The following is a 27,905-nucleotide window of genomic DNA, read 5'->3' on the forward strand; positions in this document are numbered from 1 at the left end:
AGCTTTGGGTTGATAATTTAGGGCGATTTTTACGATTATCAGAGTGCAACTGTCTGTGATAGGGTTATTGAGATATCGAGAAGGTATGTGCTATGCTATCCGCTGTGTCTGTGTACGTAGAGAAACCAAACCAATTACTGTGGTGGACATTAAAGTCACCAAATACATGTACTTACGCGCTACCATCAAGGGAGAGTGCTGTATCTATGCTGTCAGAGAGTTGGTTAATTAGAGTGCAGTTCTGAAGCGAGGGAAAGCGGTAGAGAAAATATAAGTAGCTAATGCTATGTTTCAGTTTAAGTCTAAAGCACATAAAGGCCTGGTCGTATTCTCAAGATAAATACAAATTGGGGAAGGCCGAAGGCAAGAAAAATTGGAAAGAGGATGTCTCTTACTCTGTGTTGGGGCTCATTTACTCGATTAGTTAAGAGGTTAAATTTACTCGCACTGCTGGAGTCTGACAGGACCAAGAAATGCGTGCAGCATGCTCAGATAGAGAACACGCCCTCATACATGACTCTTTTCATTACATACTTGTATGCAACGTTCGTTAAATATCAAGGAATATAATCTCTTTATATCACATTTGATATTGGCCATAAAATGTGCTTATAGAATGCAACCTGATCCTGATAAGTAAAACATTAATTCACTCGAGTTACTCCCAGGCGAGATGTCCACATTACTATTCGTAATAAGGCAAGGACTACGAAAACCACCATTCATTTCTCCCTGTCCAAGTGGCGGTATTCGACCATCACCTACGCTGAATCTACTGGGAACGGTTTATCTTCAACAGTACAATTCGCACTTGCCAGCCACATTCGTTGGTTTGGCCACGCCTTTTGACGACACCCAGGTAAGTCCATTCGTAAAGTCATCGATCTAGCATTACTACTAAGCTTGAAGAAACGTTGTGGTGGCCAACTCAAACCTGGTTCAGGAGTGTGAAGTAGAGTGCTGAACAGATTCTGCATGCTCAGCTGTACGGGGTCCATCACAAAAAAATCATAATGGTAGGAGCCTGAAATCGTCGTCTTGTCGGTCAGTGTTCGGGATGTGGTGAACTTATTGGAAAGAGCCGATCCAACCAACCCAAAGTGAATGTCGCAACCATAAAGATAACCATGACCTGTTGTCGATTACATAGGATTAGCGGCAGAGAAAACTCGGGATCGGTATGTGTTGTCACCTTGTTAACACCCCTAGATCTGGTTGATTTTTTTTTTACAAATAGATCACTAATTATCAAGGCTCACAGACGAATCAAATATAACAGTAAATGAGTTTGTAAGAACAGTGGAACATCGAGGGCATTAGTAACGATGATGACTATGCATTTTTTAAATAGAAATCGCTGCACACAAGGAATAAAAATATTTTATATAAGGCGTAAAACATATTTAAAGGTAAACATTAGCTAACGAGAAAACAGCAAATTTCTCCTCTTCTTAAAAACATTACTCATGGAATGTGCAGATTATTTGGCAATATAAGAGAAGCGAATGTTACGAAGCTGCCGAAAATAACTCTAAGACCCACTTTCTACTTTCCAAAAAGTTGTTTACAGTAAATTTTAAAACGGCTATGTTATAGTAAGCCGATAAGCAGCTCCGTGGCACTGTGTTTCACAAACTGGCAGTTCAGAGAATGAAACTTAGTCATGGAAGTTCTACTTAGTTCGAGGTACACAGAGGAACAAAGGGAATTTATTGTAAGTCGTTGTGTAGAACTGACATAGATTGAGACTCAGTCGAGTACATGCATTAAAAAAGTAATAAAGAATGCGAGAGAGTTGTATGCTCAGTCCGTCAAGTCCAAAGTAGCAGAGTAGTGGCTTGGTTCCTACCAGTTTTGGCAAATAGCAAACAGAATCCTGAACAGAAGCGTGTGTTCTATCCCAACTCTCATAAATGGACCTGAGATCACCTCGTCAGCATCAGACAAAGCCAAACTCTTTACCAAGAACTTTGCAGCTAATTCTACCCTTTGCGACCAAAGCTGCAAACCTCTAATATTTCATCCTATATCAGAAAACATGCTATGTGATATACAAATATATGTACGTGATATTGCCAAGCAAATCAAAAACCTTGATTCCAGTAAAGCAACCGGCCTTGATGGTATTCCAATTATAGTACTCAAAAGACTTCAACCAGCACTAGCGTCCATCCTTAAAAAACTGTTTAAACGTCGTCTTAAGGAGTATGCTTCCCATAACCCTGGAAAATTTCATCAGTATGCCCTGTATTTAAGAATTCAGCTGATAGGTCATCTTCCTCTCAGTACAGACCAATAAGTCTCCTGTGCGTCATGAGTAAGTTGCTGGAATCTGTGTTAAATAGAGAAGTAATCAACAATCTCAGCAAAAATAACTTTCTTAGTGACACGCAATATGGTTTCCGTTCTGCTTGATCTACAGCAGATATGCTTACAGTTATATCTCATAGGATTAGCGAATCTCTCGATGCAGGCTACCTTTCTAGGGCAATTGCTCTTGACATATCAAAGGATTTGATAGAGTATGGTTTACTTTACAAGATCTCCAGCTACGGTATATCTGGAAATGTATTTTCAATAATTAAGTCATTTCTCTCTGATAGGTTCATAAGATAGGTTGATGGGCAGAAATCAGAAGCTCTCAGTATTAATGCTGGAGTCCATCCTGGGCCCAACTCTCTTTCTGATCTACATTGATGATCTTCCAAATCACATCCTTACATCATTCGTAGACATTTATGCTGATGACACTTCTATCTATGATAGCACATCTAATACTGTAAACGACACAGTTCTCTCTGATTCTCTCTCCTCTGATCTTGAGCGCGTGGTACAATGGGGGAAGAGGTGGCTGGTTACCTTTAATGCATCTAAAACAAAGCTTCTATCTTTATATCATCAACGCTCTGATCCCCATCTGGCATCAATTGAAATGAATGGCTCTCGTCTTGGGGATGCCTCATGTTTTGACAAGCTTCTGGGTTTCACCTTTACTCCTGATCTTAAATGGAACACATGCATTAAATCCGTTGCCTAGGCCGCTGGAAAAATGGTGGGCTCTTTCTATAGATCCAGTAGATATGTCACTGCTGATGCAATTCTCTATCGATATAAGAGTCAGGTACGTCCAAGGATGGAGTACTGTAGCCATATCTGGGCAGGAGCTGGTAGAAAGGACTTGTCCTGCCTTGATAGAGTTCAAAATAGACTACGTAGCCTCGTAGGCGATGCCCTTTTCTCTTCCCTACAACCTCTTTCTCATAGAAGAGATGTTTCGAGTTTGTCACGGCTTTATCGTTATTTTCATGGCAGGTGCTCGGCTGAGCTCCAATCTATGGTCCCCACTCGCCAGACTTTCACAAGAAACACCCGTTTAACAGAAAACACTATCACTAATTTTCCCCACTCTTTATCTGTGCCTAAACCCAAACGTAGATTCCATGAGCAAAGCTTTTTTATTAGAACTGCACGCATGTGGAATTATCTTCCGTTTTCCTGCTTTCCAGCTGACTACAATATAGTTGTCTTCAAGCCTAACGTAAACAAGTTTTTGATGAGCCGTTCCATATTAGGAAGTTAACAAATTTTCCGAATTTCCATTATTAACGATTACTATATTGTCCAATTTCTACTGTATACTCTTTAATCCTTATCCTCGAGTGGTCTTTTGGCCTTGATAAGTGGTGATGCCTATGTAAAAAAATAAAAAATAATGATAGAGCAAAGTAGGACATTATCCATTACATTTTGAAGCAGGAAATTTTTCTGAGCCGAACTCCTCTATAGGTGGCAGCAGTTCACCATCTTAGAAGGTATTTGGCAGATATAGAATTGCATCAGATGGTCGCCGTCACATGAAAAATGTCAGCAGTAAATTTATTAGCTAACACCTAGTAAAAAGTGAATATTTGAGATTAAGAAGGGCATTTAAAACTACTTAAAACGCAAAATATGAACCAAGTAGGTACAAAAGTAACTTATATTGGCGATGGTAACATTTATTTATTGTGTATTTGATTTTTTTTAACCTTTTGTCGTTTGTTGGCTTAACTGAAAAAATCTCCTTTAATTTTTAAATATTAAGTGTTTTGTGGTTTGTAGATATGAAATATTCTCCAAATTGATATGTTTTCGAATTTCTCGTTGAAAACTAATCATAATAAACGAGTAATGAAAATAACTTATCTTACTTTATCTTTTTCGTTCTTTTCCGCACTCTTCCAATTTCATTGTTTCTTCTGCTTTGTTTTTTTTTTCTTTTATATTTTAAGTTTTGTTCTATGATTAATTATAAATAATACATACACACATTTTCGCTTTTATATATATATAGATGTTTTATTCTGACTTATTATAAATAATACATACATACATACATACATATATTTTCGCTTTTATATATATCTATATCTATCTATCTATATCTATATCTATATCTATATATATATATATATATATATATATATATATATATATATATATAGATGTTTTGTTCTATGACTAATTATAAATGTGCTAGAATACAAATTTGATCCAGGTTGAGTTTGACTGATGTTTATCAGAGAGGCGGTAGCACTCTCTATATAGGGATGGCCCGTACACGCCTATATACGCCTACAAAACAAAACTATCCAAATCTCAACTAAAATCAACTTATAAGTTTCAAAAAGCACATATTCTTACAGAGAAGCGTCTTACGAATCCAGCGAGTGTCAGAACGTCGGTTAAAATGTCAAAAGAGAGCAAAAAAAAAAAAAAAAGGTACAAAAATGGCCAATTGTTCTTCTTTCTTCTTTCTTCTTTCTTCTTTAAAGTTGAAGGTTCGCGAAGGCCAGGAAGGCTGAGTGGAATGAAATAAGCTTTTCTTATTTTTTGCTATGTATCCAAGTTCTCTCTCCTCCCCGAAATATAGATAATATCGAAAACAATAATACAACTGATGTTTCAGATTTTCGTATATTAATCTATTAAATACTTACAAAATATTCTATGTGTATAAGAATGAACTAATTAATCCTTTTGACATTATTTTTAAAAAGCGAGGTTTATGCAAAACATAGTTTATTTGGGTCATCCTTAACTGTAAACGTTTCCAAAATTTATTCATTTAAAAATAAACATTCTTCGAAACAAATTAGGCATAGTACCATTCTATAATCATCTTTGTAACTGTATATCATTTTCCTTGCTAAAATCTTCATAAATACGTTATTGTACGGATTATTTATAAGATTGGTTTCCGTTACACGTTACATTAGTATACTGCGAAATGACGACGGATGTGCCGTGAGGAGATGGAAGTTATGAATTGTTATAGGTGGAAGTTTTCATAAATTTATAACTGGAATCGTTTGTATTAATAAATATCAACTCGCACGTTATTACTCACGTCAGATCGATACTTAAATATATAAAAAAATGAAATGTATCAAAAATCGTTTGTTTAAAATTGTTAGATATTTGGAAATTTCCATAAGAATAAGCATTGACAAGCATTGTTAAGTATTCATTTTTGTGTGATAAGTGGTGCTGCGCAAATTTAAAGAGGTCAATAGTGTTGTCATGTAAAAAAGTTTTGAAACCATTGGTTTAGAACGTGTTTGGGCGTAAGTAAAAGTTAAAAACGTTCGAATACGGTTGGCCGATTTTGGTTTCTTCCACCAAATAAATAAGTTCGAACAAGCGTTCCATGTAAATACGGTGTTTTCAGCTGCAAACTTACAGTCTTTGACTTTACTGCATATTGCTGCTAAATCGGTCGTTCACGTGAATGCCGAAGAAATCTTTCTTGTGGCTTCTGCAGAAAACAATCACTGAAACACGTCAAATTGTTATCAAGAAAGAAGAAAAAAAACATAAACCCCAAATTAAAAGAGAAAACAAAAAAAGGTTTGTTTTGTTGGTTGTAGTTTATCTGTTGTACAGCAAATCAAACTTTTCTTATGTGTATGTGGGTGTGGGGGTATTTAATACAAATACACAGCGTTAATTGTAAAACGAGATAGTTGACATAATCGATACCGTCGTTTCCAATACAATTGATTATGATGAATTCAAATCGTATAGAATTTTTTATGCTCAGTTATGCACTAATAATTTTTTTCTGGGAAAAATAAGAAGTCCCACCGCAACTATTACTGAAATACGCTATATGTGAATAATGCATTGTTTAGTGCGATAGGATCGGAATAATAATAATAATAATAATAATAATAATAATAATAATAATAATAAAACAATCCGGAAAAAACTTGGAAAAAAGAATGGGAGAAATTGGAATCAGAGGCATGACTGGAAAAATACAACGAACAACAATAATAGAAACAGTTGAATATGTAGGAAACCCTTGAGTGTGGAGACTAATACACACGAACCACAAGCGTAGACCAGGCAAACAGCTGCAGAGACAAAACATGAAGCGCTACATGGAACCAAGAACATTGAAGCTGCATACCTATAAGGTCTCTAACGCCACCCATCCCCCCCATTACCAAATCACTGCCCCCCCCTCAAAAAAAAAAGAGAGAAACCGAATAGCCAAGTAGTCAAGGAGGAAGGAAAGACCGAGGAGTATGCACTGAGCAGACCTCCACTGTATAAGTGCAAAGAGAACTGGGACCGTTGGGAGGCTTATTGCCACTCAAATTCCAGTAAAGACCCATGACAACTGCCAACAAAAAATCAATGGGAAACAGCTGTTGTGATAATGCAAATTTATTTGCAAATGTTATCGAAAGAGGTAGAGAGTACTGGAAAATCTGGGGAGACTTGTTGTCACTCAGCTTCCAGAGAACACCACATGCTGTATTCAATAAGATCTTTGGTGTCCTGTGTGAAAGCTTTTTGTGAGCCCATAATAATAATGTTAACAATAAGGAGGTCTTGCCAGATTGTAGATTTTGCCGTTCCAGCAGACCACAAGGAGAAGCGGAGCAAATACACAGAGTTGGCCAGAGAGTTGAAACGGATCTAGAAGATGGAGAAAGTCAAAACAACACCACTCATAGTGAAAGCGCCAGGATCAATACCGAAAAACTTTGAAAATAGAATGGGAGAGATTGGAATCAGAGGGATGGTTGAGAAGATACAACGGATAATAATAATAATGAAAATTGTAGAAATATTAAGGAAAATCCTTGAATGCGGACACTAACGCACATGAGCTGCAGACACAAATTAAACATGAAACACAAAGGAACCTCACATGGAATCATGAAAACTGAAACCGTATAATTGTAAGATGCCCCCCACGTGCCCTTGCATTCCACCTCCTTTTTTTGTTTTTTTTTGTTTTTGTGCATCGTTCACCATAAACTGGAACCACACAAAATAAATGAAGTTGGTCAAGAAGGATGGACAAACCGAGGAGAGAAAGCACTAGCCAGACCTCTGCTGGATGAGTGTAAAAGTGACTGGGACCATGCGGAGGCTTTTTGCCACCCAAATTCCAATGAAGATCAATAATCGCTGTCAACAAGAAATCAGTGTTTTGATAATACAATCATCTGTAAACTTTATGGAGAGTACAGGAAACCGGAGGAGACTTCTTGTAACTCAGACTCCAGATAACACGACAAGATGTTTTCTAAGAGAAATCTTCGATAATTTGTGTGACTACTTTTAGTGAGTAAAATAATAATAATAATAATAATAATAATAATAATAATAATAATAATAATAATAATAACAGCAGCAATAATTAATAATAATAATAAAAATAATAATAACAGCAATAATTAATAAGAATAATAAAAATAATTAATAATAAAATAATAATAATAATAACAATAATAATAACAACAATAATAATAATAACAACAACAACAATAATAATAACAACAATAATAACAATAACAACAACAATAATATTAATAACAATAACAAACACAATAATAATAATATAATAATACTAATAATAATAATATAACAACAATAATAATAATATTAACAACAGCAATAATAACAACGATAATAATAATAATAATAATAATAACAATAATAATAACAATAATAAAATAATAATAATAATTACAATCATAAAAACAATAATAGTAATAATAATCATAACAATAACAATAATAATAATAATGACAATAACAATAATATAAATAGCAATAATAATAACAATAATAATAACAATAACAATAATAATAAGTCAACAACAGCAGCAATAATAATAATAATAATAATACAAATAATAAAAATTATAAAAATAATAGTAACGACAATAATAATAATAACAATGATAATAACAACAACAATAATAATAACAACAATAATAATAACAACAACAATAAAAATAAAATAATAACAATAACAATAGCAACAATAATAATAATAATAATAACAACAATAATATTAATAACAATTATAATAATAATAACAGCAATAATAATAATAACAACAACAATAATAATAATAATAAAAAAGTAATAATAGTAATAATAATTACAATAATAATAATAAAAATAAGAATAAAAATAAGAATAATATTAATAATAATAAAAATAACAATAACAATAATAATAAAATTAACATTAATAATAATAACAACAATAACAATAATAACAATAATAATAACAACAACAACAATAATAACAATGATAATAATAACAATAATAATAATAATAACAGCAATAATAATAATAACAATAATAATAATAACAATAAAAAAATAATAATAATGATAAGAGCAATAATAATAACAATAATAATAACAATAATAATAATAATAACAGCAATAATAATAATAACAATAATAATAATAACAATAAAAATAATAATAATAATAATAATAATAACAGCAATAATAATAATAACAATAATAATAATAACAACAATAATAATAACAATAATAATAACAATAACAATAACAATAATAATAATTACAATAATAATAACAACAATAATAACAGTAATAATAATAACAATAATAATAATGATAACAATAACAATAATAATAACAATAGCAATAATAACAATAATTACAATAACACTAATAATAATAATAACAATGACAATAATAACAATAATAATTTTAATAACAACAACAACAACAACAACAACAACAACAACAACAACAATAATAATAATAATAATAATAATAATAATAGGAGTGCTAGAAACAATACCGAATAAGTTTGAAAAATGAATGGAAGAGATTGTTATCTAAGGAGAGTCGTGAACAGCCAGGAAGAATGGAAGGATCGATAAGGTAGAGCTATAACCAGATCTCGACTGGAAGTGAGAACACATAGAGCTTGCGGAATTTTTTTTGCCACATCTTTAAATATCCACGTAAGCAAAAATATAAAATGTAAGCATAATGTTTAAATGTGCTCAATGGTTAAAAAATTTGATTGCAAGTGTAGTGTATTTTTTGTTTCTGTTTTGACGACAACAACGGGGGAGGTTCTTACATAACTGAAATCGATGCATTAAATGCAATTGACGCCGGGCGAAATAATATGTCTCTTAGTGACGCCATATTTTAATGTTAGTAATCGTTAATTTATAAAGTAAAGAACTGGATTTTGGATTATGAGAATTATTAGAGCTCAGCCAATCAGAATGGACGGATCATGACGCGGGAAGTTTTATTATTTATGAATCGGAATTTAGAAAGACTATGTTAACTGTATATATGTGTGAGCCAGCTATGGTCGGTGCAATCACAGAATCTATGGAACGTGTAGAATTCTTCCCAGGTACTACTGGTAACAGTGGTAGGAATAAATATTTAGAGAGAAAAGAAGGGATACCTTCCTCTGACGATGTAGCGATTGTGATTGTGTTGCTCGTAAGATGTATTGTAATCACGACTGAATGTGTCTGAAATGGTGTTCGGAAGATACATAAGATAGTGGCTATCAGCCTAGCTGTATTGAATTTGTATGTGTCATTTGCTGTTGTAAACCTACGATACTTTTGTCCAGAGGAGAATTCCTGCGCCTACTTTATTAATATAGAGATAAATAATGAAAATTAAAATAAAATAAAAAATGAAATAAAAATAAGATAATGCTAAATTAAAGAAACAACAAATACATAGAGGTATTACATACAACATATACGACACGTACAAGTACTTTAATGGAATGTACTCTGATGAACTCGTAGTATTTGTTTCCTTCAACGTAAATACATTCAAGCAGCAAAATCCTACCCCTTCACCATAGAGATCTCCATATGTCAGAAAGATTTCTATTTCTAACAGTTTTCTCTTCGAACTGCTATAATTTCTTGTTTGTTCCCTGCGTTCCTGGCTGTACAAATATGCAGAAATTTAAATGTGATGCGAACAAATATTTCACCCATCTCCTCGCATAGACTATAGTTAATATGGCAACAAATAGTAACTCCGTGCGTCCAAGTTGCAATATTCCTTGTTTAGGACGAGAAAAAATATATAAAAATGTCCAGATAACTATGATATATACGTATCAGAATTGTATCATTTTTAATTAAATCTTATTCAGTTTCGCCAAGTTTATTCCTAAAATCACACGGAATTCTAATTCCTTTTAAAAAGGATCATTTAAAAAGAATGCATTAACATCACTCAAGATATCTGAAATTTATCTGAGGCCATAAGATTTGTTGAATAACGGTTTCTAAGTAGGTCATCGAAGTCATTTCAGGAATGTATTTAAAAAACGTACACAGAATCCTAAATATGTCAATTATAAATGCATCAACTTTAAAGGCCCATATGTATATATTATCTAAATTAGATAAAATCGACCTTAGGGGAAATGTATAACCTATGTCAACACTGAAATATAACAAAGCTCCGAGATTGAATGACCTAAACTATTTGGATCTTTAAACCTTTTAACTTAATGGAGATGGAAAAAGAGAATATAAAAATAAAGTATAGATAGATAGGGATTAAGGTCTTAAGCTCGCTTTATAATGTATTCATATATATATATATATATATATATATATATATATATATATATATATATATATATATATATATGTATGTATATATATATGTGTGTGTGTGTGTATATATATATATATGTGTGTGTGTGTATATATATATAAAAAAAAAAAAATGTACATATTTATTTTAATGCATTTTAAAAGTTGTATATATAGACATCAAACAACCTTCCCATACGCACACATATTCGTCCTTTCCCGACATGGGTTGGATTTTAAAAAAACTGTTTTCTTTCGCACGATCTATGACTTTTTCTTTTATCACATTTTTATTTCAATTATCCTGAAGATGTCCTCTGAAACAGGGACGAAACGTTGATTTTTTAATAATTTCATTCGGTTTTTTCTATTTTTCTTTAAACATATATATATATATATATATAAGTTTAATGATTGAAATTAAATTCTGGAGATAAAAAAATATATACATACACAGGCGGCAAAAAGAAAGCCCGCACTTGTAATTTTTCAAAAGCTTAAAATTTAAGCTAAATTTAATGTAACTGTTTGCCTCATTTGATTGGCCTTTTATTCCTCTATAATTTTACGTGTTCATATTTGACTTTAAAAAAATATTCTAGTGTTCACATCAATTTAAAAATAACTTCAAATTGAGGAAGCAAAAAGAAAGTCCGCACAATGGAAAAATGTTATTTAAATATAACTTTAGGATATTTATGCAACACAAATATAACAGGAACACAATGCACGTTAATATTTAGTAGCATAGCCCTTCTGCAATTTGACAGTCTGCAATTTTTTGGAAATTCCTTGAATTATACTGCAGCAATATCCGGGGAAAGGGCATTCCACGTTTTTGTAATTTTTGTCCAAAGTTCTTCCAAATGTGAAATTTTATAATTGCGTAGCTGTTGCTTGGTATAATGCCATATGTTTTCGATAGGATTGAGGTCTGGAAATTGTACAGGCCAATCCAAACACGAAATATCGTGTTCTTCCAGGAACCTCTTGACATTGCCAGCTGTGTGAATGGGAGAATTATTCTGCATGAAGATAGAATTATCATCCAAATTTAAACCAAAGTAGGGTATAAAATGCACAGTCAACATATTAATGTACTTGGTCGAATTTATTCGCCATTACAAGCGAACTATAGGCTTTGGGCCATTCGTACTAATAATACCCCACACCAAAACTAAACCTCCACCACCTTGCAGCGTTGAAACTGAGCATCAGGGATTAAATTCTCCGTCTTTCCTCCGACGTTATTATCACTGCCTAGCCTATTTAATTTTATTTCGTCGCTAAAAAGCAGTTTTGACCAAACAATTAAATTCTTTTTACAATACAAACAAATCTAAACTATTTTATATGAAATTGAACACTGCAAAATTCTAACATTCCATCTTCTAAATCTAGTTTTGAACCTTGCTTACAAGGTTCGAATCTCGGTCTATTCTAATCTCCTTTTCCACTTATCTAATGTTCTCCTTACTTACTTTTTCCTGTAACACTAGGGGATTGCCAAGAAACGCACCAAGAATTAATAAATATAAATTGCTTATAAAATGTTATCATTGACGAATGAATAAAGGGATTGATATATTTGAGCATACATGTTAAAATAAAAATAAATGGATAATTGAAGAATATTAAGGTTACCAGTTCGCAAAACTAAAACATAAACAGAGTTTTGTAAATGAAAAATTGAGAAAAAACGAAATTTTGTTTAATTTTATAAGAATACAAGATTATCTTAAATCAGCGTTTAATTATGCAAAGCCATGTTTAATAAAGAAAGCTAAATAGAGATGAGTATGTCATTAGATTCATGTTGTGAATGAAAGGTTGACAAGAAAGTTATTGCGGAAGTTTTAATTTTGATTTCAAATGATGTATTTTCAAATAAGATTTCGTTATAATTCTTTTACTTTATATATCGCTGTAAAGAGAGTTTTTCGCTGTATCTAATCGTTTAGATTACAATCGTTTTAAAGTAATTATGTCTTTTTTCCAGAACGTTGAGTACAAAATGAAAAAAATTGAAATTTCTTATTTCAATTGAAGCTAGGCTGGAAAGCTGCTGAAATATCCGCCATATTCTTCAGACCTCTCACTTATTGACTACCACTTTAAAAAAAAATCTCAACAACTGAATGAGAACTGATTAAAAAACCTTTGAAGTCATAGTTCCGGTGTGGTCGGATATTCCGTTCTCAGGTCCAGCAACTGACCTCTAACTTCTTCGGAAACTGTGACTCGTGATAGCAAGTCTACCGGGAGATCTCCACATAGAATTTTTGGTGTCCTCGAGGCCGCGATAGGTCTGGTCCCGTCTCAACATTGTTCTGATATTTCCGGTCTCTTCATTCTCAAACAACAAAACACATGTCTGGTTTTAACAAATAAAAAATGTATATCTGTTTTAATTCAAGTATTTTTGATGCCTGCCGTTGTCCGGCATTCAATTAGACAATCTTAGCATATTTGCCAGGTCTTCTTCAGATCCCAGGGGGGGTCTCAATCTCCCCAATGAGGAGAAAATTACATGTTACAACAGTAATCCATGTACTATGTTGACATGTCTTCAGCAAACTGTTTGTGAGATTTCTTGATTATCGTTTTCAGAAAGGGGCTTCCTCTGGGGGTGACAGCCATGCACACCAATTTGATGTATAGTACGGCATATGGTCAAAGCACTAACAGGCTAACCTCCCACTCATTCAATCTCTGCAACAATGCTGGCAACACTCTACACTGATATTTCAAAGTAAGCATTTGGATGGGATGCTAAGTACGTGTGCTCAGCTTATGTGGACGACCAACACAAGGCCTGTTCTGAGTGAACCCTGCACTTTTAAAAAGCTGAATTTTAGTCATTGTGCTGCAGCTTAGTTTCAGAATGTTAGCAATCTTCTTGTAGTCTTGGCAATCTTCATGTAGCGCAAAAATACATCTTTTAAGATCATCAAAGACTTCTTTGTCATATAGTGCCATGTTAGAACTTTCAGTAACCAGTATGAGCGTGAGAGCTGCACTACGAATATAAACAAAACTGCTCCCTATGCACATATAAGTCTAGTAACACTATTGAGTTACATGAAATTTTGAAGGCGAATTGACAAGCAGTACTCAATTCGTACATTTAGGGGTCTAGTTTCTTAGGGATATACTCACTTTTGGTGGCAGGTGCTTAGCTTTTAATGGTTATATTTTGAGTTATTTCGAGGAGAAAATAAATCCACTCTGTTATGCAACTCTGATGCACAAAACCTACTTTTCATTGTGTCAAAATATTATTTTGTCAATGTTGTTACATGAAGAGATATACTTAAATATCTTCAGAAATGTGAGGGATATATATATATATATATATATATATATATATATATATATATATGTACATATTGCAATCATGACAGGAAGATTATTCATGATTCAAAGTAAAATACGTAAAACACGTTTAAAATAAGAATAAGAAAGAAAAATAAAGGCATAGAGGAATCAGCTGACAGGTCTCGCGCTCGTTTTTTCAAAACTGTATCGAGGGATTTAAAAGGGAAAAATAAAAAATATGTACATTATTAAATATTATTAAAATAAAGTTACGTTACGTTCTGTTCATGGCTGAAAAAAAAAAACAGCAACGTTATGATATTTTCGAAGATCCTAGGGGTTAATCACACTTAAACTTAAGCGACATTCCCTCTAATTACAGAGAGAAGTACTCCTCAGCCGAACGTAAATTGTCTCCATGATTTTTAGATGGAATGTTGAGTGAGCACGACTTAGAATTGAAAATGAGTTCGTGCTGAAGTTCGCTACACAGACCGAGTTTTTAATGAGATGCTCAGCTATTAAAGACCCGTATGTATTGACAAGTACGTCCGTTGCTTGGTATGTCCGATTTCTAATTTTGGTAGGCACGTGCTGTTGGACTCTTCCACTCAATCTCAACGTTGTTCGACCCACGTAGTTGGCACGCAACTACACTTAAAATTGTAAATTACATTATTATTATGATCGGGGCGTGTAGCCCATCTTTTCAAGAGGATGGCATTAAGGTTTTCGTAGAAAACACAACACGTACATATGAAGAAAAATGACATTTTTGAACCGTTGAGCTGATTTGTTTGGTGAATTTCTCTCTTACTGTCCCCAACTGCAGTAAACGAAAATATATTAGACATTTAATCACTGTTTTAACTTTAGTTTCAGAGAATGTAGTTTTTTTTCTTTGCATAACTGATCTAATCACATCAAGAAAGTACCCATTCTTGGATAGTTATCAGTAATCATATTAAATCCCCCATCCAATGTGTTAAGGTCCAAATTAAATTGATGTTATGTTTTTGTATACAGTCCCGTAAATATGGATTTGCAGTTCATTAATATAAGGTAACTAGATGGTGTTTTTGTTACGAATATATCAAGGAAAACTATGCATAAGTTACACTCGCCTTCAAAAGTATACTTTAACGCGGGATGCATTTTATTGAGTAAGGAGAAAAAAAATAGTATTTGATTATTGAAGAGACAAAATGTATCGTCCGTATATCGAAAATAGACTAATGGTTTCATAGGTCCAGAAAGTAATTTCTCTTCATGCAAACCCACAATATCCGCTATTGTCAGCCCCAGGACTGAGTCCATAGATACACCATCTATTTGCCATTGAAACTGAATTCAAAAGATGTAGGGGAAAATTTCATCAGCTCAACAAATATGCTTTCAGAAATTGGTGGAGGCGATATCTGAATACGATATAAAAAAGTATGTACAGATATCTATAGTCTCTGAAATCGGAACGCAACTAAATAGGTTGCTAATGTTCATAAGAACACATAAATTTATTAACAACCTTGGGCTTTTGAATAAAGTCCGCGAAATAAAACGAATCTTTAAGACAGTAGTTGTAAAATATTAATGATTCAAGTTTGCAATGTTATGCTGTGATGATCCTACCATAGATGAGATGAGCCTTAAATCGATACCCGCTTTGTGAAATTTAGGTAAACCGTTTAACCTTGAGCGGATTGATCCTAAGGGACTAATCTCACTAGCTGTGCTAGAAGGAAGTACATCACTTTTAAACCATTTAACTAATTTCTTTTAGAATTTGGTTTCTAAAGAGATTGTTGAATCATGAGTTGCAACTGAGCCCAATTTTACAAATTTCTCCGTGTCATTCAGTACGACTAACATTTTGCCGATATAATCATGACCTCTGAACAGTTATCGGGTCTAGTAATGACTAACGATTCTTTTAAACTTTCTCAATATTAAATTAAAGATTTGTTGTTTGAAAAAAAAATACTGTAAAACCCCGTGTAATGTCCGGATTTATTTTTGCAAAACGTAAAATGTACAATGGGGTAGGGGAAGAGAGTGTATATTACATTGTGTTCGGTAAAAATGGCACCAGTAAAAATGTAGCTATTTTAAAATAGGGCAAAGCTTCTTAGTTTTAGTTTGGAAAAGTCTGTTTGATTAGTTTATAATTCTATAGTAACACAGAAAAGAATTATTATAACGTTTAATTAATAATCATTTAATAATAAATATTTATTTAAAATAATGAGAAAGAATCATATTTTCTTAAATTCAATTTATTTTTTTAGTCTTGAAAATGGAAACTTAATTCAATGATTGCTGGCAGAAACTGCTTTTAATTTTCTTGCACCAAAATAATTTTTACTTAAAAAAAACATGTTATACAGAAAATTAGCAAAATTAATTTACAAACTTACGTTTACAAATGATCAAACAAAACTTTCTTTTATGATAGGAATGTTGGTTTTGTTCTACAACAGACTTTAAAATTTTTAATTGGGTTAAAAAGAAAACAGGTAATGTCGAACGTTACATGATAACAATAAAAAATGGCCTCCGGGGCTCGTTGCACAGTGGATAGAGGTGTTTAATCTCTGCGGTTCAGGTGAGTATTGTCTGAAGATAGCGGTTTCAATCCTAACGAAAGAAGGCCAGAGGATTAGTTGGCCAAAACATTAAGATGAGAATAACACTCCGCAATAAAATAAATACATGTAATAAATATATTGAAGAATTTTTCTCATTTCGAAATATTACAGATCTTAGAAATGAAAAATATGGCATCAATAGTAAATAATAAATTCATAACAAGGAAAGTTGATACCATAATTGGAAACTGATATATTTCTTTAGATAGGCATCACCACTTATCAAGGCCCAGATGCCACTCGAGGATAAGGGTTAATGAGTGCACATTAGCCAATCGGACAATTTAATAATCGTTAGTAATGGGCATTAGGGAATATTTTGGTGGAACGATTCATCAAGAACTTGTTTACTTAGGACTTGAAGACAACCATATTGTAGTCAGCAGGAAAGCAGACAAACGGAAGACACTACCACAGGCATGCAGTCCTGGTCAAAATCATAAGACCACTTAAGAAAATAAGCGTTTACGCATATTATCGAATTTGTAATCAAACAAATGGTTGAAACCATTGCCAAAAGGGGAAAATATGATGGAAAAAAAAATGAAATCTGCTTCATTCGAAACCTTAACCCTGATCAAATAATTGTTTTTTAAAAAACAAACATTTTCACCTGGTTAAAATGGTAAAACCACTGATAATTTATCTAACAACAGGCAATTATAAATTACTAAAAAGGGCCTCAGTATTTAGTATAACCTCCATTATTACGAATTACTTCAAAAATTCTCTTCGGCATGCTTGCGACTAAGTTTTTTTATCAGTTGCGAAGGAATTTTATCCCATGTACTGAAAACTGAACCAGAAAGTTCCTTTATCGAATCATACTGGGTTCCGTCGTTGAACACTTCTTTTGCCATCAATCCCCAAAGATTTCAAATGGGTTCGAGGTCCGGAGAACATGCTGGATTATCTAAAAATTCTATATTATTTGGAGAAAAGTATTCTCATGCTTGTCTAGAAGTGTGTATCGCAGCGTTGTCTTGCTGGAAAATCGAATTTCTTCCACACATACGTGGACCTTCAGTCCTGATAGAAGCATTTTCAAGCATTGAAATGTACTTCAATGATGTTTGCTGGCTTTCACTACTTGCAACTTTAGGGTCCCAGCTGACGAGAAAGTACCCCAGATCATTAATGACCCTCCTCCACTATGCCGTGTTGAAAAAGTCTCTTTGGGCAAATTTTTATCATGCCAATAGTGTTGAAATCCATCTGGACCATCTAGATTAAACTTTTCTCATCGTAGAAAATTACATTTTCCCACTTTTCTTCATCCCAAGTCTGGTATTTGGTGGCATATTTAAGGCGGTTTCTGCAGTCGCTTTAAATGATTGAAACCTTTCATTTTCAGATACCTTCTGATGGTTTAAGGACTATATTCTGCTTCTGTTTGGCTTTTCAATCGACTTCAGCTCATACTGGAGTTTTTTTTAAACTTCTTCTTATACGGCGATCCAGTGATGGGGTTATTTTTTTTGGTCGACCTGGACTCTTTTTGTGCCCATATTGATCTGGATTTCTTAAAAAAAAAAATTGTGATGACCGTTTTGCTACGATTCACTTCGTTTGCAATGGATCTATGGGAGAGTCCACTCCTATTTAGCTCAAAGATCCTTCCTCTCTCAAACTCTGATGATGGTTTCCCTTTTGCCATTCATAGTTTAGTAACATGTTTTTTATCCACTAACAAGTTGCTTTTAGTGACATAGAAAGCTGTTCGTATTCAGTTTTTCAAAACTAGTCGATTTTATTAAAGTGATCTTATAATTTTGACCAGGTGAAAATGTTTGTTTTTTAAAAAATAATTATTAGATCAGGGTTAAGGTTTCGAATGAAGCAAATTTGATTTTTCCCTTTATATTTTCCCTGTTGGCAATGGTTTCAACCATTTGTTTGATTAAAAATTCGATAATATGCGTAAACGCTTATTTTCTTAAGTGGTCTTATGATTTTGACCAGGACTGTATATACACACATATATGTATATATATATCAGAAATACTGACATATGCATAAATGAATAGAAATGAATGCATGATATAATTGAGACATACTTTTATGTACGAATTATCAAAGCCAACAGGTGACTCGACTTTGTATGAATTGCAGTAGCCGATATATTCTCCAGGGTTAAAGGTAGCAGATGTGCTTTGCTTACTAAATTAACAGTAAAGCTCTGGGCAAGGATCCAATCGAAAGCGCAGCTTGCCGGCCAAATTACGAGCTGAATCCGGCTCTTAAGTAAAGCTTGTTTGGTTCGCGACTTTACTCAGCACAGGATGAAAATATAAACGAACTAAACCATAGTGAAACTGAATATATATTGTGTCAAAATTCAAATTCTTATTTAAAATTTTCCGAGAATTTGTTTTGCTTTTGATTTTTATATATCAAAATTTAAACTTAAATGATTATTTGTCTGTTGGAATGTCTGAAGATATGCCCAGTTGTAAGAGACATAATTGTTTCTCGACCTTATGATATTTTTATTTTAGTTTGTTGTTAATTGGTTTTATTTTAGTTTGTTGTCCATTGTTTTTCTATTAAAAAACATGGTATATTTGTGCTATCACGCAATAATACTAAAAAAGAAGCTGCTCATTAATTCAGTTACCGTTTATTTTCAAATCTAATGTAAATGAGTTCCTATTGAACAGACCTCCTTAGTAACCCAAGTTGCTTACCACTTACCTAACGCTTATCACAGAGTGGCCTCAATGCCTTGATAAGCAGAGACCACAAGAAGTAAAAAAAAATTGTTTCGTTGTAAAAACGAATTTGGTTTGATTTGTTGTTTGGAATAATAATCTGTTTTATTCCTGCAGTAAAATTAATATTTATTTTGTAAAATATATTTGTAATTTTTATGATATTTCTGGAATAAAATAATTTGGTGCTTCTACACTAGTGGAACGAAATTTTGACAATCGTAAAACTGAATTTTACATGAAAAAAATAGCATCTACGTATTCTTCGTATTTTTAAGATGATTATATCCAAAAATTACGATAATCGATGAGGTAGAAAATTATTGATTAAAGAAAATAAAACATAGAATTTGATAAAAACGATCGCAAAACAAAGGAGAATTCAAAAGGGAGGTAATTTTCCGTTTCAATTTAAACGAGATTTTTCACCTGATACCACGATTAAAATTTTTGTTTTTTTAATAATGCAGTAATACTCAGGTAATTCCGACGGCATAAGTTGGAAGCTATCATTGTAACTTATTAGAATTGACCAAAAAATCTGTTGAAACCATTGTTTTGTTTTTATCTTAAAACTCCATTTATCGACTACAAAATATCGTCCCAATAGTGTAGAAGCGCCAACAATTTTATATATATATATATATATATATATATATATATATATATATATCACGTAAAACATCAAATAATATATATATATATATCACGTAAAACATCAAATAAAATGTGAGGTTTCAGTTTGTACGTTTTCATTACGAACAATCAAATAGATCGACCGATTATCACTGAGATTCGTTTAAGTCAAAGATCGAGAATAATCGTTGAATAGTTAAGAAAGCCCACTGTTAAATAATCTGTCAAGGTTTTGAGTTCACTAGCAACAATAAATGTTTGTGATACAGAGAAAAAATCTGTCTGTGGACGATTATATATGATACCTTATTCGAGTTGAACATTATATTAAGTGACATGTAACAATGCTAGTAGTGTTATCGCAGAGCTCATTGTGAAAATAAATGAAACACTCGTCGGCAGTTTATAATGTTTATATAAATATTGAGATTTTGATAATTCACGACTCCTGATAAACGATCGAATAGACAATAGAACCGACTGCCAAAGACGATACAGTCGAATTTCGATCTGACACACCGTCTTGTTTATTCACACTGAAGAACTGTGATACAACGAATACGTCTGTCTTTTAAAATATAAAAATGTTCGGTTGTATGGTTGTTAGTTGAATCTCCTAATTCTGCGAGGGAAAATGCAAAACTCATCGTGAAAAGTACGCCCAAGGATGGAGTACTGCTGCCACATCTGAGCAGGAGCTGCTAAAAACAGCCTATCCTGCCTTACCAGAGTACAAAATAGACTTCGTGGCTTAGTGGTTTCTCTTCCCTGCAACCTCTCTCCCACAGAAAAGACGTTACGAGCCTGTCTTTGTTTTATCGCTATTTCTATGGCAAGTGCTCGTTCGAGCCACAATCTTTGGTCCCTCCCTCGCCAATGTTTCACGATAGACACCCGTCTAGCTGAAATTACTGTCAATAATTTTCCCCACTCTTTATCTGTGCCTAAATCAAAACGCAGATTCCATGAACAAAGCTTTAAACAAAGAAGTGCACGCCTGTGGAACTCTCTTCCGTTTGCCTGTCTCCCACCTGACTACAACTTGGATGCCTTCAAGTCCAACATAAACAAATTCCTGATGAACCGCCCCTTAAATAAAATACTTTATGAAATCTCCAATACTAACGATTACTACGATACTATCCCATTGATTACTGTACACGCAATAAACCTTATCCCCAAGTGGCTTCTGGGCCTTGATAAGTGGTGACCACTATGCAAAAAAGGAAAAGAAAACCCATGGCACAGACCTCGAGAGTTAACAGTGCTTATACGAAACTTGAGAGTTTGCTTAGTTGTCACTTGTCGCAGTTAGTTGAATGCATGGAATATCCAATCTAAAACAGCTGCTTGTTAGGAAGATTAAGCAGCTGTGATACTTGAAAATAAAATTTATGATATATTGCAAATCAGTAAATCTACATTCATAAGATTATCAACAAAAATAAAATGTTTTAAATAAACATTTAAAAAAATTTAACATTTAAAAAACATGTTTAAAAACATTAATTTTTAAATAAACATTTAAAAAAAATGTAACATTTAAAAACATGTTTAAAAAACATTAATTTTTAAATAAACATTAAATAATTTTTAAATAAACATTAAAGAAATTAACATTTAAAAAACGTTTAAAAAACATTACTTTTAAATAAACATTAAAGAAATTAACATTTAAAAAACGTTTAAAAACATTAATTTTTAAATAAACATTAAAAAAATTAACATTTATAAAAACAGATTAAAAAATCCATTAATCTTTAAAAAAAACTTTTTAAATGATACACTTGTTTGCAACTTATTTCCTATTTTATAGTTTTACATTATGTAGAGTTTAGTTTGCCATAAGAACGTAAATACCATTCACTTGACAAAGTGGGGGAGGGTAGAGCGGTAGCTCTAGATATATCTAAGGCTTTTGACAGGGTATGGCATGAAGGTCTTCTCAGAAAAATCAGATCATACGGTATCACTGGATGAATACTTAACATAATTAAATCCTTCTTAGATAAGAGAAAAATCCAGGTTGTCCTCGACGGTCGTACATCTAAACAATATGATATAAATGTGGCAGTACCTCAGGGGTCTATCCTTGGTCCTCTATTATTCCTAATATTCATAAATTACCTCCCCGACAAAATTGTCTGTGATATGGGTATATATGCTGATAACATCACGCTCTATATAACAGACACGACAGGAAGACAAATGAACACATATATAAAGAAATGGCAGAAACACTAGAGGATGCCCTCCGATCTGTAGTGGAATGGGGACAAAAATGGATGATCACATTCAATGCTACCAAGACCAAACTGGTTTCCTTCAATAATTACAAGAAACCTTCTCTACCACCAATAGCAATGGCCAGTGACTCCCTATCTGCGAGTACAAGAGTCATTGGCCATTGCTATTGGTGGTAGAGAATGTGTCTTGTAATTATTAAATGCAGTTATGTGTTATTAATAAGGTCATTGTTAGTAATTCATAAATATAACATTTAACCTTCCTCTGGATAGTCATATCCATTTCATAATATATATCGCTTTATATAAAAATAAAACACAAAGTGCATGCAGATATGATATTTTTTAATGATTTCCAACAGCAGCATTCATCGAATATTGTGATATTATTCCATGCGTTTCATATGTTTGCAAGTTTTTCCGGTGCCATTTTTACCAATACCATTTTTACCAATACCATTTTTACCAATACCATTTTTACTAATACCATTTTTACCAATACCATTTTTACCTAAATTCCTAAACTTCTAATAATATGCTTAAATATCACAATTTAATCCTCACTTATTCCTTTCTGTAGTTGCAACACATCATAAAGGAAGATCCAATGTTGATAACTGAAACGACAAAACTTGCGATTTAACAAACTTTACACAATTATTGTATTCACAATTTATTTCTTATTCTATTTTCCTTTTTATGTTTTAATCCCATTTCGTTTGGATTTAGAAAAAAAGAAAATGGAGAGAAAAATATTTTAATACTAAAATATTTTCTATAAGACTAGCGGGAGGGGGGGGTCGACTTTGCCCTGGGTGTAAAATACGCTTAAATAAGATATCTTAATTTGTCCAGATTTTGTATTTATTATTATATAGTCGTGATTTCAAAAGTAAAAAAAAAGTATTTGAGGGGTAGAGAAGTTGCTCACTCTCAACTTATTGGGTATCGACAAAGAGGTTAAATTATCTGCCGTAGACAAAAAAGAAAAGAATTATCGCAGGTTTTTATATTTCTGTTCTTTAACTTCCTTTGTTTGTTAATAATTTCAAACAAAAGTTCGATCACAATTAACTGCATATTCTGAAAACATGAATGATAAAACAAATTATTTGAATAATGTTACATTTATTATTAATATTTTATCTACATAGATAAAATACTCATAAACACTGAATATTTTTTGTGTATTAAAGAGTTGATGTTAGAATACTTGCCATTTGTTGTCACGTCCGAGCGCTAAAGCATGGCTAAACAGATATATGTGTTATATTTTAAGTGTGAGAAGAAATATTAAATATCATATATTCCTGCCAGGGTCGAATCATTTTTAATTTTACCTCCTAAGCAGCTATTTTTAGAGACCAAAAACCAAATCGAAAGTGTCCCCGATGTCTAAATACCATAGATATCAAGTTTCAAGTCTTCAAGTAAATAACTCAGTTTTTTCCTTTTGATCGCTTCGAGAGGATTCTGACATTACACACATACACACGCAAATATTAACAAAACATTATGAAATAAACAATTATAAAGGAAATAAGCTGCAACAGTTATTAATAAAAACATAATAATTTTATACACTAATTAAGACTTACCGAATTCACTGATTATACTTCGGAAACTAACCAAAAATATGCGAACCAGTTCAGTTTCGGGATGGCACATTGATCCAACTTCCGACAACCGGCTCAAACAAAATTTAAGCTTCCTTCTAGAGCTGTTTACAATTTTGTTCTCCTCTGATGATGAGATGTATTCTTGAAAATTTGGGAACTTTATTTATCTACTATCTTGTACACACACTATGTTGGTGAATAAATATGTGTAATTGATTATTCAATATAGTCATCATTCTTTACTACATAGATTGCTTTGTCATAGCCATCAAACACAGCTCTTTCATATATTTATATATGTTCCAGCTTTTGGTATATATATATATATATATATATATATATATATATATATATATATATTATGTAATGTGATTGATAATTTAAAATTTAAAAATAAAATTATAATTAAATTAAAAATCCGTTTCATGAGAAGGAACAACAACAAAATCAAAATTGATTTTGTTGTTGTTCCTTCTTATGAAACGGATTTTTAATTTAATTATAATTTGATTTAAAAATTTTAAATTATCAATCACATTACATAATATTGAATTAGCTCTAGGACATTTAACTATCGAGCTTATTATATATCTAAATTACAACGAGCACTTTCTCTTTCCTGTATTTTAATTAAACTAGTAATTTCACTGTTACATTAAAATACACTCAGCTCTTTAGACTATTGTTCTAATCTCCTTTATATATATATATATATATATATATATATATATATATATATATATATATATATATATATATATATTTATATCTATAGGGTGGAATAACATGGAACTTTTATTTTTATAATCTGGCATTGTTACCTCTTATCTCTTGACCTCCAAAGGTTATATATGACTCTAATTGGAAATCTTCTTTAGACGGAAATGTTGCTATCGTCAGACAGAAAACGCTTACATTTGTTTTTATTAGAAGTCATTCAAACGTAAACGTAAGCCAATAATATGTCTAATTCAAATAGTTTGTATTTCCTTTTATTTAGAAAAGTGCAAAAGAATTAAACAATACAAGACGTAAAATATGTTTTGACTATGTTACTCAGTGTATTTGCGAATGGTGACTTTGGTTATTTATTTAATAACGTCATTCTTGACTTTTGTAACATTTATTTCGAAACATATTTTTTGTTGTGTAAATAAAAAGTAAATAAAAAAAAACATAAAGTGGCACAGTAAACAAAAAAAAAAAAACGAACTCGTAACGTTAAATGTAAAAAATATATTTATTACTGAATAAAATAGAATAAACGTTCCTACAATAATAAACAGAAGACATCGTTAAAAATGTAAGTAAAATACTATTTAAACTGTGGAACAATACCTTCTATGAATAATTGCCTTTAAAATAATCCGGAACCATAAATAGACAGTTATTATTATTATTTTTTTTTGTTCGGGAACTTTTGGGAAATAAAAGGGGTTACTGATTTTTAACTGATAAAGATTAAACAATAAAGGGAGATAATTCACATTAATTAATGTTTGCGATGATGATGACGCGTTTCATTAATTAATGTTTGCGATGATGATGACGTGACACCGTACGTACAAGCAAATTAATATATAGATTCTTGTTTAAATATTATTAACAACAATAAAACTCTCTCTCTCTCTCTCTCTCTCTCTCTCTCTCTCTCTATATATATATATATATATATATATATATATATATATATATATATATAATATAATATAATATAAAATATAAATGTTGCTATTTATACATCAAGATGTATATATAAATATATATATATATAAATATATATATATATAAACATATATATAAATGTATATATATAAATATATATATATAAAAATATATATATATATATATATATATATATATAAATATAGAAATTCTAAAGGAAACTGGAATAAGGCCGACTACTTCCCTAGATGAGTTCATAATTAACGGATACTCAAACTTAACATCTAAATCTGACCCCCAAGATCGCCATGGGCAATTACATTAAAGATGACTTCCTATGTGGCAGGGATATCTCTAGAGAAGATCCTAATTTACCTTATATGTGCTTCCGGGTTGCACTTGCTTACACCACTGCATTTATATTTTCCCTCTATCGGCTCCACAACAGCGGAGTTACTATCTTTAAGAGCATATCTGAGAAAATAGACCACATCCTGTCTGCACATCCTTCGGCTAACATCCACATCTCTGGTGACTTCAATGTCCATAACGTGGAATGGCTGACCCACCTGAGCTATGTTCATGTTCCGTTCTTTCTCCTCTAGGATCCTCCGACCACTCCGTCGTATCAGTTAAGATAAAAACGAAATGTAATAAGTTCCCAGAGGTACCCCTCCACCGTATTGTATACCGATACTCCATGGCTGACTGGGATAGCTTCCGTACATTCATATCTGATCTACCTCTGCATTCCATGTTTAAAAAGGATGTGCCCTCTATAGTATCATACCTAACCGAATGGTTAATTGTAGGCATAGACCGATTCATACCATCTAAAAAATTCCAACAAAAACCTAACAGCCAGCCATGGTTCTCCCCAGAATGTGCTGCTGCCATCGCGCACAGAAATCACTTTTTCCATAGCTACTAACGTAATAGATGCACTGAGACTAAAGCTGCTTTCAGGGACGCCAGCAACCACTGTAAAAGAGTAATAAAAAATGCAAGAGAGCTATATGCTCAGTCTGTAAAATCAAAAGTAGCTGATCAACGGCTAGGTTCCCACCAGTTTTGGCAAATAACAAATAGGATCCTGAACAGAAGTGTGCATTCTATCCCAACCATTATCAATGGACCAGAGGTCATCTCATCAGCTTCAGACAAGGCCAAACTATTTACAAAGAACTTTGCAGCTAATTCTACCCTATGCGACGAAGGCCATCAACTCCCCATATTTCCTCCTCTAACACAGACCACGCTAGATAACATACAAATATCGGTGCATGAGGTCACCAAGCTAATTAAGAACCCTGATTCCAGTAAAGCAACTGCTCCTGATTGCATCCCACTTATAGTGTTAAAAAAGTGTCAACCAGAACTTGCTCCCATACTTACGAAACTGTTTAAGCGTTGCCTTAAGGAGAAGTGTTTTCCAACACCCTGGAAAACATTATCAGTATGCCCTGTATTTAAGAACTAAGATGATAAGTCATCTCCCTCTAAGTACAGACCAATAAGTCTCCTGTGTGTCATGAGTAAGTTGCTGGAATTCATATTAAATAGAGAAATAGTCAACCATCTCAGCATAAATACCTTTCTTAGTGACACACAATATGGTTTCTGTTCTGCAAGATCTACCGCAGATGTGTTAACGGTTATATCTCATAGGATTAGTGAATCTCTCGAGAAAAGCTACCTTTCAAGGACAATTGCTCTTGACATATCAAAGGCCTTCGACAAGGTATGGCATAGCCTACTTCACAAGATTTCCAGCTACAGTATAACTGGAAATGTTCTCTCTATCATTAAATCATTTCCCTCTGATAGGTTCATAAGAGTAGTGGTTGATGGACAAAAATAAGAGGCTGCAGTGTTAATGCTGGAGTCCCTCAAGGGTCCATCCTGGGACCAACTATCTTCCTGATCTACATCAATGATCTCCCTAAACACATACTTAAATCATTCGTTGACATCTATGCTGATGACACGATCATCTACAGCAACATATCAAAGGCTGTAAATGACAAAGTTCTCTCTGATTCTCTCTCCTCTGATCTCGAACGAGTGTTTCAGTGGGGGAAGACGTGGCTGGTTACTTTAATGCATCTAAAACCAAACTCCTATCTTTACATTATC

Source organism: Euprymna scolopes, chromosome 11, assembly GCF_053919585.1.
Source record: "Euprymna scolopes isolate OS-2025 chromosome 11, ASM5391958v1, whole genome shotgun sequence".
In the NCBI taxonomy this organism is placed as follows: domain Eukaryota; kingdom Metazoa; phylum Mollusca; class Cephalopoda; order Sepiida; family Sepiolidae; genus Euprymna; species Euprymna scolopes.